This window comes from Panicum virgatum, chromosome 3N (genome assembly GCF_016808335.1).
Source record: "Panicum virgatum strain AP13 chromosome 3N, P.virgatum_v5, whole genome shotgun sequence".
In the NCBI taxonomy this organism is placed as follows: Eukaryota; Viridiplantae; Streptophyta; class Magnoliopsida; order Poales; family Poaceae; genus Panicum; species Panicum virgatum.
In genome coordinates this window covers 31,229,379-31,244,001 of record NC_053147.1, presented here as the reverse complement: position 1 = coordinate 31,244,001, position 14,623 = coordinate 31,229,379, and positions in this window count along the sequence as shown.

Genomic DNA, 14,623 nt, shown 5'->3' with positions numbered 1-14,623 from the left:
CAACGGTTTTGGGTACCGTTGGATTTAAGTCGATGGTGATAGCGGGGCCATCACCGCCGGTTCCAGAACCGGCGGTGATGGAGGGGGTTCATCACCGCTGGTTCATAAACCGGCGGTGATGCGTGCGCCAACCGTTGGTGATGTGCACCCATCACCGCCGGTTCGTATCTGGAACCGTTGGTGAATACCTTTTTCCCATAAAAAAATATTTTCATATAATAATATTGCATCATTTGTACAACATATATAATATATAATTATAGCAGCAGAATTTTCAAGTAGACAGACATACTAAGACCAAAAGGCTGACCTATGAGATTGGTTTAAACTTCACAAACATATATTAAGAAAATTGATATAGCCATGAACTCAAGGATTGAATCGGGAATGAATAACATAACAGACTGATCATGGAAACAGAACATGACAGAATACACTCAAAGCTCTAAATAAGCTTGATCATACTATAAGTATGCATAGAAGAGCACAAGAGTTGCTACATACCTACCGCAGCACAATCATCGTGCCAAAAGAGTGCCACATTAGTGGAGCCAAATCTGGAAACATCACCTTTTTCTGAAAAATAGTTGCAAAAAAAACATTAATACTAAAGGAAGGTAATCAGAGGACGACGACTTACTTCCTTTCTGGGGAATAATGAGGAAATCACCGTCTGCGTTGCAAGGCTCATCCGTCCATAGACCTGTTAGTAGTGTATCTAGTGTAGAGTAGAGTACATGATATATATATATATATATATATATATATATATATATATATATATATATATATAAACATTTATTCTCAGAAGAAAAGATGCATGAATGCCACCAGTCTAACAAAAAGCATTTATAATTGGTGCACAAGTTTTGCTAGCAACAACCATAATCATAACCAGTCTAACAAGCAACATAAGCACATAGCCGCGACATGGTAGATATCTCATACCTAATGATCCTCTATTCATAGATGACATGCATGGCATGAAGAGCAAGCAATGGAAATTGGCAACAACATGGTAGATATTTCTAGTAAACAGATAGTATGTCAAAGAAGCAAATCATGAGATGGGTAGAAAGGCTTACTAGAAAGAGAAGATATGATGAATATTAGCTCCATGTGAACAAATGAAAATGAATTATAGTCAGATCCTACAAAATGAAGCTTAGCTTTCACTTAGCTCATTGCATTGCACACATAAACTGCTACAATAGCGAAAAGTAATTGGGAGAAATCATATTGTAGCTGTAACAAATAGATTTGTTAAAGTTGACCTGAGAAAAATTACCTATTGTAGAATAAAAATGGTAGAGACAAGAATGTAGTGAATTGGCGCATTTTCTTATTGATCTCATGGTGCCCTTTTATAGGGGATTACAAGGTCACTAATTCCAGGAATTAGTATAGGACATTAATTCTCTTTGTAATAGCAGCCATAAGGATAATTCATGGCCTTCAACCATGGTGGTTATCATGGCCTTAACTCCATGAATGTTACTATTGCCTTCACTCCATGGTTGCTGTATTTGTGAGGTCAAATATGTTTTGTAACATTACCAATGGAGGAGCAAAGAAATGTATATGAGAAAAAAGGGGCAGTCCCTGGCCTGCGGAGCTCGCTGGAGCCATCGTCCCACCGCGCGATGCCGCAGAGGGAGGCCGATGTCAAAGCGCCCGCGCCGCCGTGAGCCCTGCTCCTCCGAGCTGTCCGCCCGCACGGAGCTCGGAGCCCCCGGATCCGGCCGGAGCTCGGAGCACCAAGGCGCGCCCGGATCCGGCCGCCACCTGAGCTCGGAGCGCCACGGCGAGGGAGGGAGGAGGGCCGGCGCCACCGCCATGGGACGTTGCGGGAGGAGGGAGGACGAGGCGACGGAGGGCCGGCCGCCACATATCCGCCATGCTCTGTGCGGATCCGGCCGCCATGGCCGCCGCACAGGCCTCTACCACCGCCGCCGCCATGGGAGGTCGCGGGAGGAGGATGAGGCGAAGGGCCGGCCGCCGCTGCCATGGGAGGGTGCGGGAGGAGGGAGGACGGGGAGGTGGACGGCGCCGCGAGTGAGGGTGAGGGAGGGCTATCTGCCCTTTACTGCTAAAAAAAGGAGGTCTATGGGCGGACGCGAGCGGGGCAGGCGTGGCCTGTGGTGATGTGCCTCATCACCGCCGGCTCGTGGAAGGAACCGGCGGTGATGGTCGGCGACCTCATCACCGCCGGTTCGTGTTACCAACCGGCGGTGATGATGGACATCACCGCCAGTCCCAACGGGATCTGGCGGTGATGAAGCATCACCGCCGGTTCGTTTCGAACCGTTGGTGATAGCCCGTTTGCTATGACCAGTTCTGTAGTAGTGCAGATCCGAACTCTAGAAGAAAATAAATGGAAAAACATAAATAAATAAAAAGAACATAGAGAATTTAGAGAAAAAAACTTGCTAAATCACTCACTAATAGAAGAAGAAATGAACAAAAAGTTAAAGGCTAGAAAGAAAATAAATAGAAAAGCAGTAAAGAAGAAGATAGAGAAAATAAATTTAATAAGCAAATATGAGAAAATAAATAGAAAGCAAAATTAGTATAAAACATTAGCAAAATAAAAAAGGAAAATAATGGAAGAAAAAGAACAAAACAAAACCAAACAACAACGAGGGAAAAAAATAGACCGAAGAAAATGAAACAAGTGACGCGAGCAATAGCAATGGGAGCCCAAAAAATAAAAATAAAAAAATAATAATAAAGTAAACTAGGTCCACAAATCTTCTCTTTTCTGCCAAAATTAATACTACTATAAGCTCAAACTAAACACGTCACAAGTAGACCCAGCAGCAAGTGTGGACTTGAGGGTTCCAGGAGACAAATGAGGCTGCGCATCATTTAGAACTAAAACAGACTGTGCTGAGCGGAGTGCTATTGGGCCAAATAAGCTAACAGAACAGCCCACCAGTGGATGCGTCCTTCTTCAGGGCGATGGATGTCACATCTGTAGCGCGGGGCCGACGTAGGTTCGCTCGCCGGGCGGCCATGTCCCCGACCTCTGCCGCGCCCACCAATAGGGCTGGAAAAAAGCTCGTTAAGCTGGCTCGGTGGCTCGTTTCAAAATTGCTCCGATTACGTTCGTTCTTTTTTTAAAATAAAGATTAGTTGATTTGGAACAAAAGTCAATTTTGGCAGGCTCGGCTCGGCTCGTTATGCTCGATTTGAAGTTGCATATCAAACAACGCGAGAGACTATAATAAATACGAATATATTGATTTCGAAGAAAACTCGAAAAAAATCGAGGCTCGGCTCGATTCCACCCCTGCCCACCAATCGGATTCTCGAGCTTCTCCGCCTCCGATGGCCCCCAACGTGAACCGGCGGAATGTAGTCCGACTCTGTAGACTGTAGTCCGTATCGGATAAGAAGCCGCGTGGCGTGGCGTGATCTGATCCGACCCGGACTCCACTCTACGCGGCGCGCGCAGCCGCCATGCGCCCTCCAGTCTACATATACGCGGCGCAGGCGCAAGGCTCTCTCCCTAGCTACACCTTCTCTCCTCTCGCCGCACGTGCGCCTCCTTCCCGATACGCCTCGTGGTCTCCCACTGCACACCACACGCGCGTGCGGCGGTTCCATCGGAGCCTGCGGGTGAGGTCGTCGGTCGGCTGCCTCGATGGTGCTGCTCTGCCTAGCCGACAGCAGCCGCAAGGCCGCCCACCTGCCACCGGCGGCGCGCCCGCGGTGGTGCTGCCGGCGCCCGCCGCGCCCGCCGCCGGTGCGGCGCTCGGTGGCGCCGTGGGAGAAGGACTTCTGCGAGTCCCGCGGGGTGCCGTGGCGGAAGGTGACGGACCCGGGTGCGGGGCTCAACGCCGAGGGCCCCGGCGGCCGCGTCGCGCGCTGGGACGACTCGGGCGCCGTCGAGGCGCTGCTCGCCGCCAGGAGGCGCTACTGGGCGGAGATCAACGGCGGGCTGAAAGCCGCGGTGCCGCCGCTGCCCGACCCGGACATGTACATCGACGCGGTCGTCGAGGACGGCGGCGGCGCGGTGGACCCCGCGGTGGAGGCGGAGTACGCGGCGGCGCTGCAGGACATGGAGCGCGCGCGGGAGGAGAGCGCCCGGCTGCACGCCGCCAAGCTGCGGCACGACTTCGTGCCGGTGCCCACCGGCTGGGACGACGCGTGACGAATGCATTGGCGTTGCATGCGTCGGTCGGTGCATGTCACATTGTCGCGCAAGATGCATGGAGGACGGGCTGTCGCTTCATTCATGTTGCTTGCAAGGGTTTAAGAACCAGCAGGGAGATGTAGTAGATCGATTTTTTCATTTATTTGTGGATGTGGATATGAATGGATGGTGTTGGGGACACCACCTTCGCCCGTCGCCGAAGGCATCGGCTGCGAGCAAGGAAGCGGAACAAACGGCGAAGCGAGCTGCAAAGGCGAAGAGGGCGGGCGCGGAGGCCTTGGAGCGAAGGGTACCGAGCGAAAGCCGGTCCCGCCCGAAGAGAAGCGAAGAGGCGGCGCGTACAGCGAAGGGTACGGCGAAGTGGTTCCGAGAGCCTCTTCGCCGACGCAGCGAAGACCCTCGATGGCGAAGGGACTCAAAGTGAGATAGCCCCACTGTTAGAGATTTGTACGGAGTGTCCAGCTGTAATTCCACTAAGTTGTGTCGAGTGTTGTAACATTACGAATTTGCCCAGGGAATATTTCCAGATGCTAGCGGTTAGGGGGTAGTTAGGGGATTTTGGCCAGGGAGTAGTTGAGATTTTGGGCTATAAATACCCCCCTTAATTGTGAGAGTCATATTGAATACAGTGCAATTACTCTGTCGCTTTGATTTTCGTGCTGCCATTGTGGCTGTTACTCCTTTCTCGGGGCTTCGCCTCCCTTCACTAGAGCTGTTGTGACCTCTTCGTCCTGGAGAGTGTCTTACACCAACAGTTTTGGTGCCCACCCGGGGTTCGTCCTTGACACGACCACATGGCAGTGAAGAAGAAACCAAACCCTGACGCTTCGGAGGCCAACACCTCGACCGAAGCCCCACCTTCGACGGACAACGCCCTCGTCCCGACCAACGGCAACAACAACACCGAAGACCACGGTGAAGACTTCGAGGTCGAAGACCTCGCCGATGGGGACCTCGAGGTCGACCTCCACGACCTCGGCATCACCGCCGAAGACATCCAAGTCATGAAGAGAATCGACACACGCCTCTCCGAGCGTCTCCGTCAAACGCAGCAAGCACAAGCCGGCACATCGACTGAGCCGGCAGCTACAAGAGCAAAGGGAAAAGGCCAAGAGCTCACCGCCGAAGAGTTAGAGGAGCAACTCAACAAGTTAAAGGAACAAGAACTACGCTACAAGGCAATGCGACAAGCTCTTCGAGATCGTCTGATAATGATGAAGCCCCTTCACCAAGACCCCAGACCCGTGCAATAGGCGCTTCAGCCTCAAAGGCTTCGCCAACAACCCGTTCTCATTGAAGGAGAAAAGTACTCGGACGAAGAGGAAGGCGAGTACGTGATGCCACATCACCTTCGTCCGCGATAGCTTCATCCACAACAAGACCTCGCCACGCCTCTCTCCGTAGAATTCGAAGAGCTCCCGTGGACACCACGCTTCAGCCCCACCATTCTCCCACAGTTCGATGGGGAATCTGACCCAAAAGATTTCCTCCTCAAGTACGAAGCGGCCATCGAAGCATCCGGGGGCGGCGCGGCATGCAAAGTAAAAACATTTTTCCTCTTGCTGAAGGGCCTCGCTCAGCATTGGTATTCCAACCTCCCAGGTGGACACATCCACACTTGGGACCAGCTCCGAAGAGAGCTCACAGCTGCCTTTAGAGCGCCGAAGCCAGAAGAAGTTAATTCATGTGACTTCCACAACTTGAAGCAAGAATGATCCACTCTGCAAGAATACTTGCATCGCCTCGTCAGGCTTCGTGCAAGGGCCCCAGATGTAGCAGAAAAGACCGTCATCGAAGCCGCCATCGCCGGCTTAAACCTTGGCCCATGCGGGGAGTACCTCGAGCACCGCAAGCCGAAGACCCTGAACAGGCTCTTCGAGATTATGCAAGAGTATTGCATCTTAGATAAAGGAAAACAACGGAGAATCGAAGAGATGAATGAGAAGAGGTCGCGCAATCGAAGACCCCAAAGGCCGTGAACACGGTCTCTAGTGACGAAGCCCGCGACTCCCGGCCTCAGAACAACAGAGGAGGGAGGAGCGATCGAAACAATTCCAATCAAGGTCGGAGGGAAAACTCCGGACGAAGGCAAAAAGTTCCTTACTGCTGCATCCATGACAGAGACAAAGGCCATTGGATGAGTGAGTGCCCCCTCATCAAGGAGAAGAAAGAAGAGTTGGACCGAGCCGCAAACACCGAGCAGCCACCGAAGCCTGTCAACTATACCCACACTAACCAGCCGCAAGGCCCGCCATCGCAAATTCACTGGCAGCCTTCGCATCAACCTCATTGGACTTCGGCATATCCCACCCTCTCACCATCATTCCCAACTTTCCACTATAACCCCACATACACCCCTCCAGTCCTTCCAGCACCTTCGGCGCCCCAATTCCCCCAAATCCAAACCTCTTCGGTGCCACACCAAGGGTGGCGCCCACAACCCCAGCCACAAGCATCCAACTACCTCCCTCCACCGCCGAAGCTCGAACCTGGTACGATCCCGGAGAGAGCCAATGATCCTGTCGGAGGCACGGTAAATGTCATCAATGCCATCTCCGGCGGATCGAACGAGCCAGTGCACGAGACAAAGCGTCAGACGAAAGAATACCTTCGCACCGTCTCGCATGTCTGCGAAGGCAAGCATTTCCGCACTCCCTGGTCCCACGTTCCGATCACATTCACCGAAGCCGACCTCAGGCTTCAACACTACCCACATAACAACCCCCTGGTTATCTGGGCAAACATTGGCAGAAATTCAGTACACTTCACGGGAAACGACGTAGGTCGGATCCTGGTTGACAACAGCAGCTCCGCAGATGTTCTCACTTGGCACTGCTTCGTGAAGATGGGCTTCACAGAAAAGAACCTGCACAAGTCTCAGTACCCTCTTATTGGCTTCGGGGGCAAAAGAATCGAAGTCCTGGGCAAAATAGAGTTGAATGTAACCTTTGGCGAAGGCAACACCCAGAGAACAGAGCTTGTAACCTTCGACGTGGTAGACATTGCCTACCCATACAATGCCATCTTCGGCCGCAACAACATCATCAAGTTCGCAGCAGTCATCAACCAAGCTTACTTGTGCATGAAAATCCCGACAGCCGGAGGAGTCATCACGATCCTAGGCAACTAAGAAGAAGCAAGAAGATGCGAAGACATTGCAGCGTGCGCCATGAAAAATGTGCACGCAATCGAAGCCGTTAACTATGATGCCGAAGAAGAGGAAGCGAAGCCACTCAGTTTTGAGCGGCACGAAAAAAGGGGTCATGCCGGCTGAGCACACCAAAAAAGTTTTGCTCTGCAAAGACGTTCCAGATCACACAATAACGATAGGCAAAGGCCTAGAAGAAGACGAAGAGTCCAGGTTGATGCAGTTTTTGAGAAACAATCAAGATGTCTTCGCATGGTCGTCTTCGGACCTACGAGGAGTCAGTCAGAAAGTCATGGAACATGAGCTGAGAGTAGATCCGAAGGTTAAACCGTGTAAACAGCGTCTTCGCACGATGTCCGAAGACCACAAGAAAGCCGTGCAAAGCGAAGTTCAAAAGTTACTTGATGCGGGCGTAATCCGCAAAGTGCAGTACCCAGAGTGGCTGGCTAATATTGTTATGGTTCCAAAGAAGAATGGAAGTTGGAGAATGTGCATCGACTTCACCACCCTCAACAAGTTTTGCCCAAAGGATGAGTTTTTGTTGCCTCGCATCGACACCTTGGTAGATGCGGCGGCAGGGTCGGAGATGTTAAGCATGCTAGATTGCTTTTCCGGCTATCACCAAATGTTCATGAAAAAATCAGATGGGGAGAAGACCAGTTTTACCACTCTCTTCGGCACTTACTGCTATGTAAGAATGCCTGAGGGGCTTCGCAATGCAGGGTGCACGTTCAACAGAACCATCGCAGCTGTACTTGACACTTAGCTGGACAGGAATATCTCTGCATACATCGACGATGTCGTCGTGCGAAGCAAAAAACGTGAAGACCATATCACAGACCTTCGAGAAACCTTCGCCAACCTTCGCAAACATGGGCTCAAACTGAACCCAAAAAAGTGTGTCTTCGGGGTCCGAAGGCGAAAGCTTTTAGGATGCATGATCACAGAGAGGGGCATCGAGGCAAATCCAGTAAAGATCGAAGCCATCAGAAGAATGCGACCGCCTTCGACCAAAAAAGAGGTACAAAAGTTGACATGCCGCCTGGCTTCGCTATACAGATTCATTTCGCGGTCCGCAGAAAAATCACTCCCTTTCTTCAAAGTGCTAAAGGGCACATAATTTTTTCAATGGGGAACTGAGCAAGACAAGGCCTTCGATGATCTGAAGAAGTACATGGAAAACCTGGCGGTAATGACAAGCCCTTCGCCTGGAGCAGAACTCCTGTTATACATCGCAACTTCAAGTTCCGTGGTGAGTGCGGTGTTAGTCAAAGAGAGAATGGTCGAAGGCACCTTGAAGTAGTTACCAATCTACTTCGTATCCGAAGCCTTAAACGGATCAAAGTTGCTTTACTCTGAAATGGAAAAGATGGCCTACGCAGTGGTAATGGCAGCCAGGAAGCTTCGCCATTATTTCTAGAGTTTCAAGATCAAAGTCCCAACATCTTTTCCCCTTCGGGACATGTTCGAGAACAGAGAGGCCTCAGAAAGAATCGGGAAATGGGCAACATTGTTGGCATCGCACACCATTGATTTTGTCCCGCGAAGTGCAATTAAGTCTCAGGTCTTGGTAGATTTCGTTGTTGATTGGACACCGTCAGCACCTTCGCAGAATCCTCCGGTCATCGAAGCAATCTGGCAGCTAGAATGCGACGGAGCGTATTGCAAGAATGGCTCAGGTGCTTCGGTAATTCTCACAGCACCTTCGGGGACTCAGCTCAAGTATGCAGCAAGGCTGGATTTTCCAGGATGCACAAACAATGTCGCTGAATATGAAGGCTTGCTTCTAGGCCTTCGCAAGGCACGAGCACTTGGGGCGAGGAGGCTATCCATCAAGTCTGACTCCGAACTCATCACCAACCACATTGGCAAGACATACAGAGCACTCAAACCAGAGCTAGCGAAGTATCTGGCAGCTGTCTGAAGCATGGAGAAATATTTTCTAGGTTTCAGCGTGCGAAACTTCCCTAGAATACAGAACAAGCAGGCAGATGTCCTAGCGAAGGCTGCTGCAGAGAACGACCCGTTACCTCTGGATGTGTTCTTTGAAACAATCAGGAGTGGTTCAGTAAATTACGCCGAAGAGCCAGCAAAGTTTGTTAATACTATTTCAAGCGAAGACTGGAGGTCGAAAATAATGGTTTATCTTTGGGGGCATTTCATACCGGAGGACGAGAAAGAGGAAAAACAACTTGCCCTTCGGGCGCGAAGCTATTTAATAGTCAATGACACATTGTATCGAGGGGGTGTGTGTGCACCATTGTTGAAATGCATTTCGCAAGTCGAAGGCAGGCAGTTGCTGCAAGAAATTCACGCAGGAATGTGCTCTTCGCACATCGAAACGAGGGCTCTGGTGGGAAAAGTTTTCCGCGAAGGGTTCTATTGGCCTTTGGCTGTGGCGGACGCCCACGAAATCATGCGCACCTACCCAAATTGTCAGAAGCATGCCCATTCTAGCAAGTTCCCACCCGAAGAAGTCCATCTCATACCCCTGGTCTGGCCCCTCGCACGATGGGGCATCGATATAGTGGGACCCCTGCCAACAGCACCAGGCAACTTCAAGTATGCAGCAGTCGCTGTAGAGTACTTCTCAAAGTGGATCGAAGCCAAGGCGCTTCACGACATCACTGCCGCCACACTGCAGAAATTCTTTTGGCAGAATATTGTATGCCGCTTCGGCGTACCTAAAGAAGTCACAGTAGACAATGGCGAACAGTTTGACTGCACAACATTCAGAGAATTCTGTCATCAATTGGGCACCAAGCTGTGCTTCGCCTCAGTGTACAATCCGCAGTGGAATGGGGTAGTAGAAAGAGCAAATGGGATCATCTTCTCCGGAATCAAAAAGAACATCATAGAACAGCCAAAGGGTAAGTGGGTCGATGAGCTGCCAAAAGTAATTTGGTCTCATAACACGACAGAGTCGAGGGCCTCAAAATTCACTCCCTTTATGCTCCTTTATGGAGAAGAGGCCATGACACTATAAGAACTTCGCCACGGGTCTTACAGGACCGAAGCACCTGACGAAGACATCAAGCCAACAATCGATATGATCGAAGCTATCAAAACACAAGCGGCAATCAACCTTGGCAGATACCAGGAGGAAACCCGAAGGTGGCGAAACAAGAAGGTGCGACCTCGGGAAATCAAGGAGGGCGATCTCGTCCTTCGGTGTATCCCGAAGAGCAAGCAACAAGGAAAAATGCACAGCAAATGGGAAGGACCATTTCTGGTCACTTCGATGGCAAGACCTGAAGCCTGCAGGCTTCGCACGCTTGAAGGAGTCGAAGAGCCATACTCCAGGAACAAAGACATGCTCCAGTGTTACTATGTCTAGTCTCACGTTGTTTTTCATTTTTGTAATAAATTGTAATGTTATTCAATTGGTTTGAACAATGTATTCAAGGGCCCGTACTCTTTTCCTCACAGGGGAAGCCTTCGCGCAATCGCTGTGATTGCCGAAGGTGTGAGGTTTTTAACGAGGCGGCAACCCTGTGTAACCCCTTGTGAAATATAAACAAGGTCCCCATAAAAAGCTAGCTTGTGAGAAGGCACCGAAGCATCTATCCCCCTTCATCGCAGTGAAGGGGGGAGTCATCGGTGCGTTGTGCGTGATTAACACTTCTAGACATGAGCCCAGGGCTCGCGGAGCTCAACGGCCCGCAGGACCCTTGGGCCTTAGTTCTTACTTTTTCCCAGATGAAAAAGACCTTCTGCGCACAGCGCCGAAGCCATTAAAAATCCCTACCCGCCAAAACGCCGAGGGCACTAAAAGTCCTATCGTGCGAAAGCCGAAGGCACAAGGCTTGCCTAAACGTGCTAAAGAGCCGAAGGCCCCCTAAAGCTAAAAGTCCCTCCGCGTCAAAGCGCTGAGGGCACGAAAAGTCCTATCGTGCGAAAGCCGAAGGCACAGGGCTTGCCTAAACATGCTAAAGAGCCGAAGGCCCCCCTAAAGCTAAAAGTCCCTCTGCGCCAAAGCGCCGAGGGCACAAAAAGTCCTATCGTGCGAAAGCCGAAGGCACAGGGCTTGCCTAAACGTGCTAAAGAGCCGAAGCCCCCCTAAAGCTAAAAGTCCCTCCGCGCCAAAGCGTCGAGGGCATGGAAGGCTAGGGCCACCTAAGCGAGCATAAGTGCCGAAGGTCCCCCCCCCATCGAAAGCCTTCAAAACATAGTTCCCAAGGCACCTACAATTGAATCCACCAATATAGCGCGCCTCACTCCTCCAAGAACAAGGGGGGGGGGGGGTGGCGCTTCGCGAACAAACATGATTGCGTCCTTGCAGTCGTAGAGTCACCCCAAAACAAATAATGGTGGCGCTTCAAAAAAAAATTCAAGGCTTCGCAAAAATAAACGTCCCTCCTAGAGCACAAAGGGGGGGGGGGTGGCGCTTCGCAACTAAAATACAATGCGTCCTCGGAGGACCGAAATATTACATCAATAAAGGTGGTGCTTCAAAAACAGAAGTTACACACAGGGGCTTCGACCATTATTACACAACGATTTATTTTTACAATCACATGACAATTACACAGGGCCATCGCCCATTCACTCTAAAATTACAACATATTCTTCCTCTTCGAATATAATGCGGTCCAATTCATCAATGACATTGCGGACCGCGACGTCTATTATCTCTTCGGCCAGATTCCGGAGATATGCTTCGAATCTTGGCCCTGCAATAAATGATGGCCCCCATCAGTCGCCTTGAACAAAGGCACCTTCTTCTTTACACATGAAGCAATAGTCCCCGTGGAATTCATCCATGGGCTCCGCCTTCGGCTCAAGCAGCCCAGCAGGTGGCGAATATGGAACAACATTATTCAACATGTGCTTGACGTCGCGATGAATAAAATGATCGCGAAGAATCTCACGGTGCTTCTCCGCGTCATGCGTAAAAGTGTAAAAAAACGTTTCGATTGCACGTTGCGCCGGATATAAGCACGCTCTTTGATTAGCCAGAACTCAGCGAAGGTCAGCCAAGGCCTGTTCGCATTAAACTTGTGCCACATAGCGCCAGAAACAACAAAGTTCCCACATTTCATCCGCAAGGGCAATATACCTTTGGCGGTCCGCACAGGTTCCGACGCAGGGTCCTGCCAGTCATCGCCTAGGCCAGCGCCAATCTTGCCCTTGGCGTCTCCATCATTGCCGGACGGGGGACCATCGCTCGAGATTCAACAATTCGGCGGCCCACTCCGTTGCTTTTTCTTGCAGCTAAACAAAACGGGTGTCAACTCAAAGTGGGAAAAGTCGAAGGCAACAACGAACAAATAGCAGACCTACCTGAGCCTTCATGCGTTCGCCTTCGTGTGCAACCAGCTCTCGCCCCCTTTCTTGAAAGAATGTCGCCATGAAATTCTTGGCTATGTTGCGGGGAAGAGCTGGCAGCGTCTCCGGCTTCACCTCATCGGTGGATGGCCACTACACGCTAGGGGCGCGTAGAGTACGAAGCTTAGTCTTCGACACAGAGGCTTCGTCACCCGTCAGGGCTTGAGTAAAGAGCATACCGCGGCTATGAGCGAGCGCGCTGCAACACCGGTATTCAACTCAACAAAGAACTGGCTGCCGCAATCGGTCATGGCCACACAGCATCGTAGCCAGCGGAAGAGCTCGACAAGCTCAACGGAGTTCACTTCTTCGCCAGCCAAAGGCGGCGCTTCGATGCCGAAGCGCTCAAGAAGATTATGCACTTCACTCTGAAGGGGGGGGGGGTGTCTTCATTGACCACAGCTTGACGGAAAGCTTTCAGCAGCTCTTCGGCCTTCTTGCGGCCCACTTCGGTAGTCTTGGCAGCGTCTTCGGCAGCTGTGGCCTTGCCACGCGCCTCATCAAGTTGCTTTATAGATGTCTCCGCCCTAATGCGTACAGAAGCAAGTGACGCTTCGAGATCTTTCTTTTCCTTTTGTAAGGCGGAGACCATCTCTTCAAGCTCCGCCACCCGCGATGAGGCTCCTGCCTCAGCCTCCAATTGCCTTCGGGCGTAGTGGGCAGCCACGAAGGACTACAAAGCAAGGTCCTCCGCTCACAGCAAGGCGTTGGCCGCCCTGGTCTCCATCAATCTTTTCTCCATCAGCGGGAAGCAGAAGGACTCCCCGACCTCCTCCAGGAACTCGTGTTCCCGGTCACAGCTCTCGAAACGGAGGCTTCCGACAACCTGGCCCCCAATGAGCTTCACTCTCGAAGTGCCTAGGGCCTCAGCCACCTCAACGGGATCAGCATTGCCAACAAGGTAGGCGCTGCTGTCGCCCGAAGAGCCGGAGCTCATGCTCGAGGTATAGACGGCAGCCTTCTTTGGAGCATCACCTAGAGGCTTGCCTTCGCCGTCGTCGCCAGATGCCGAAGAAGACTCGGATTCCTCCTGGACATTAGCTTCGGCATCAGCGCCTACAGGGGGCGCATCAGGGATCATCTGGGGCGGCCGCGACTTGACTTGGATGGGAGAGGCATGGCGCCCCTCGTCCTCGTCGCTCTCCTCCACCATCGCGTTGTACTCCAGCGCGGGCGCACGCCTCACGGCGGTGGAAGCCACCTCAATTGGAGCGGGAGCGGTTGGAGATTGGCAAGGAGGCTCTTCGTGATGCTCCACCTCCACATCATCTTCGGAGTCACCCTTCTACTGAAGCGGTCCCGAGCCGAGGATGGAGTCCAGAAGCTTCGGACGCTTCGGCGCCCTCGCGCCGGCGGCTTTTCCTTTTCCTCGCCGCTTCTTCTTTTCGAGGGTGCTAGTAGCGCCCGCACCTCCAGCAGCCTTCTGCTATTTCTTCTCTTCGGCCTCCGCCACCACTGCTTCGGCTTCGCGGTGGGGAGGATTGATTCCGAAAAAGCTAAAAACTCGGTTCCTCCTAGTGCCACTGTGCTTCTCCACCAATTGCTTGTATTCGACGTTGCCCATGGGGCCGACGAATTCGTCAGCGGCAACCTTGATAGCCTTCGGATCAATGTCTGAAACCAAAAGCGAAGAGAACAGATCAAAAAAAAAACAACAACGCACCTTCGCGGTGGAGGCCAAAACACTCCATAAAGTCAGGCATCGGGATGCCCTCCATCCACTTCTCTTCGGGCACCCAGGAGCTGACCGCCCACCCCTCCCGGATGGTGAAGCACTGGCACGCCGAGAACTCTTCGACGAGATCCCGGGTGCTGAAGCTTTTCACCACCACCCACAACAACGCCACGAAAGCATTAGCCTCCGCGGTGTCCGGCGGTGCAACCACCGGGGTCTTCGGAAGAAGGGGAATCCTCGCGACCCAAAGGGGGCTGGAGTTCGTCTTCGAGTCTAGGCGGATCTTGTGATAGAACCAGGAGTTGGTCCACTC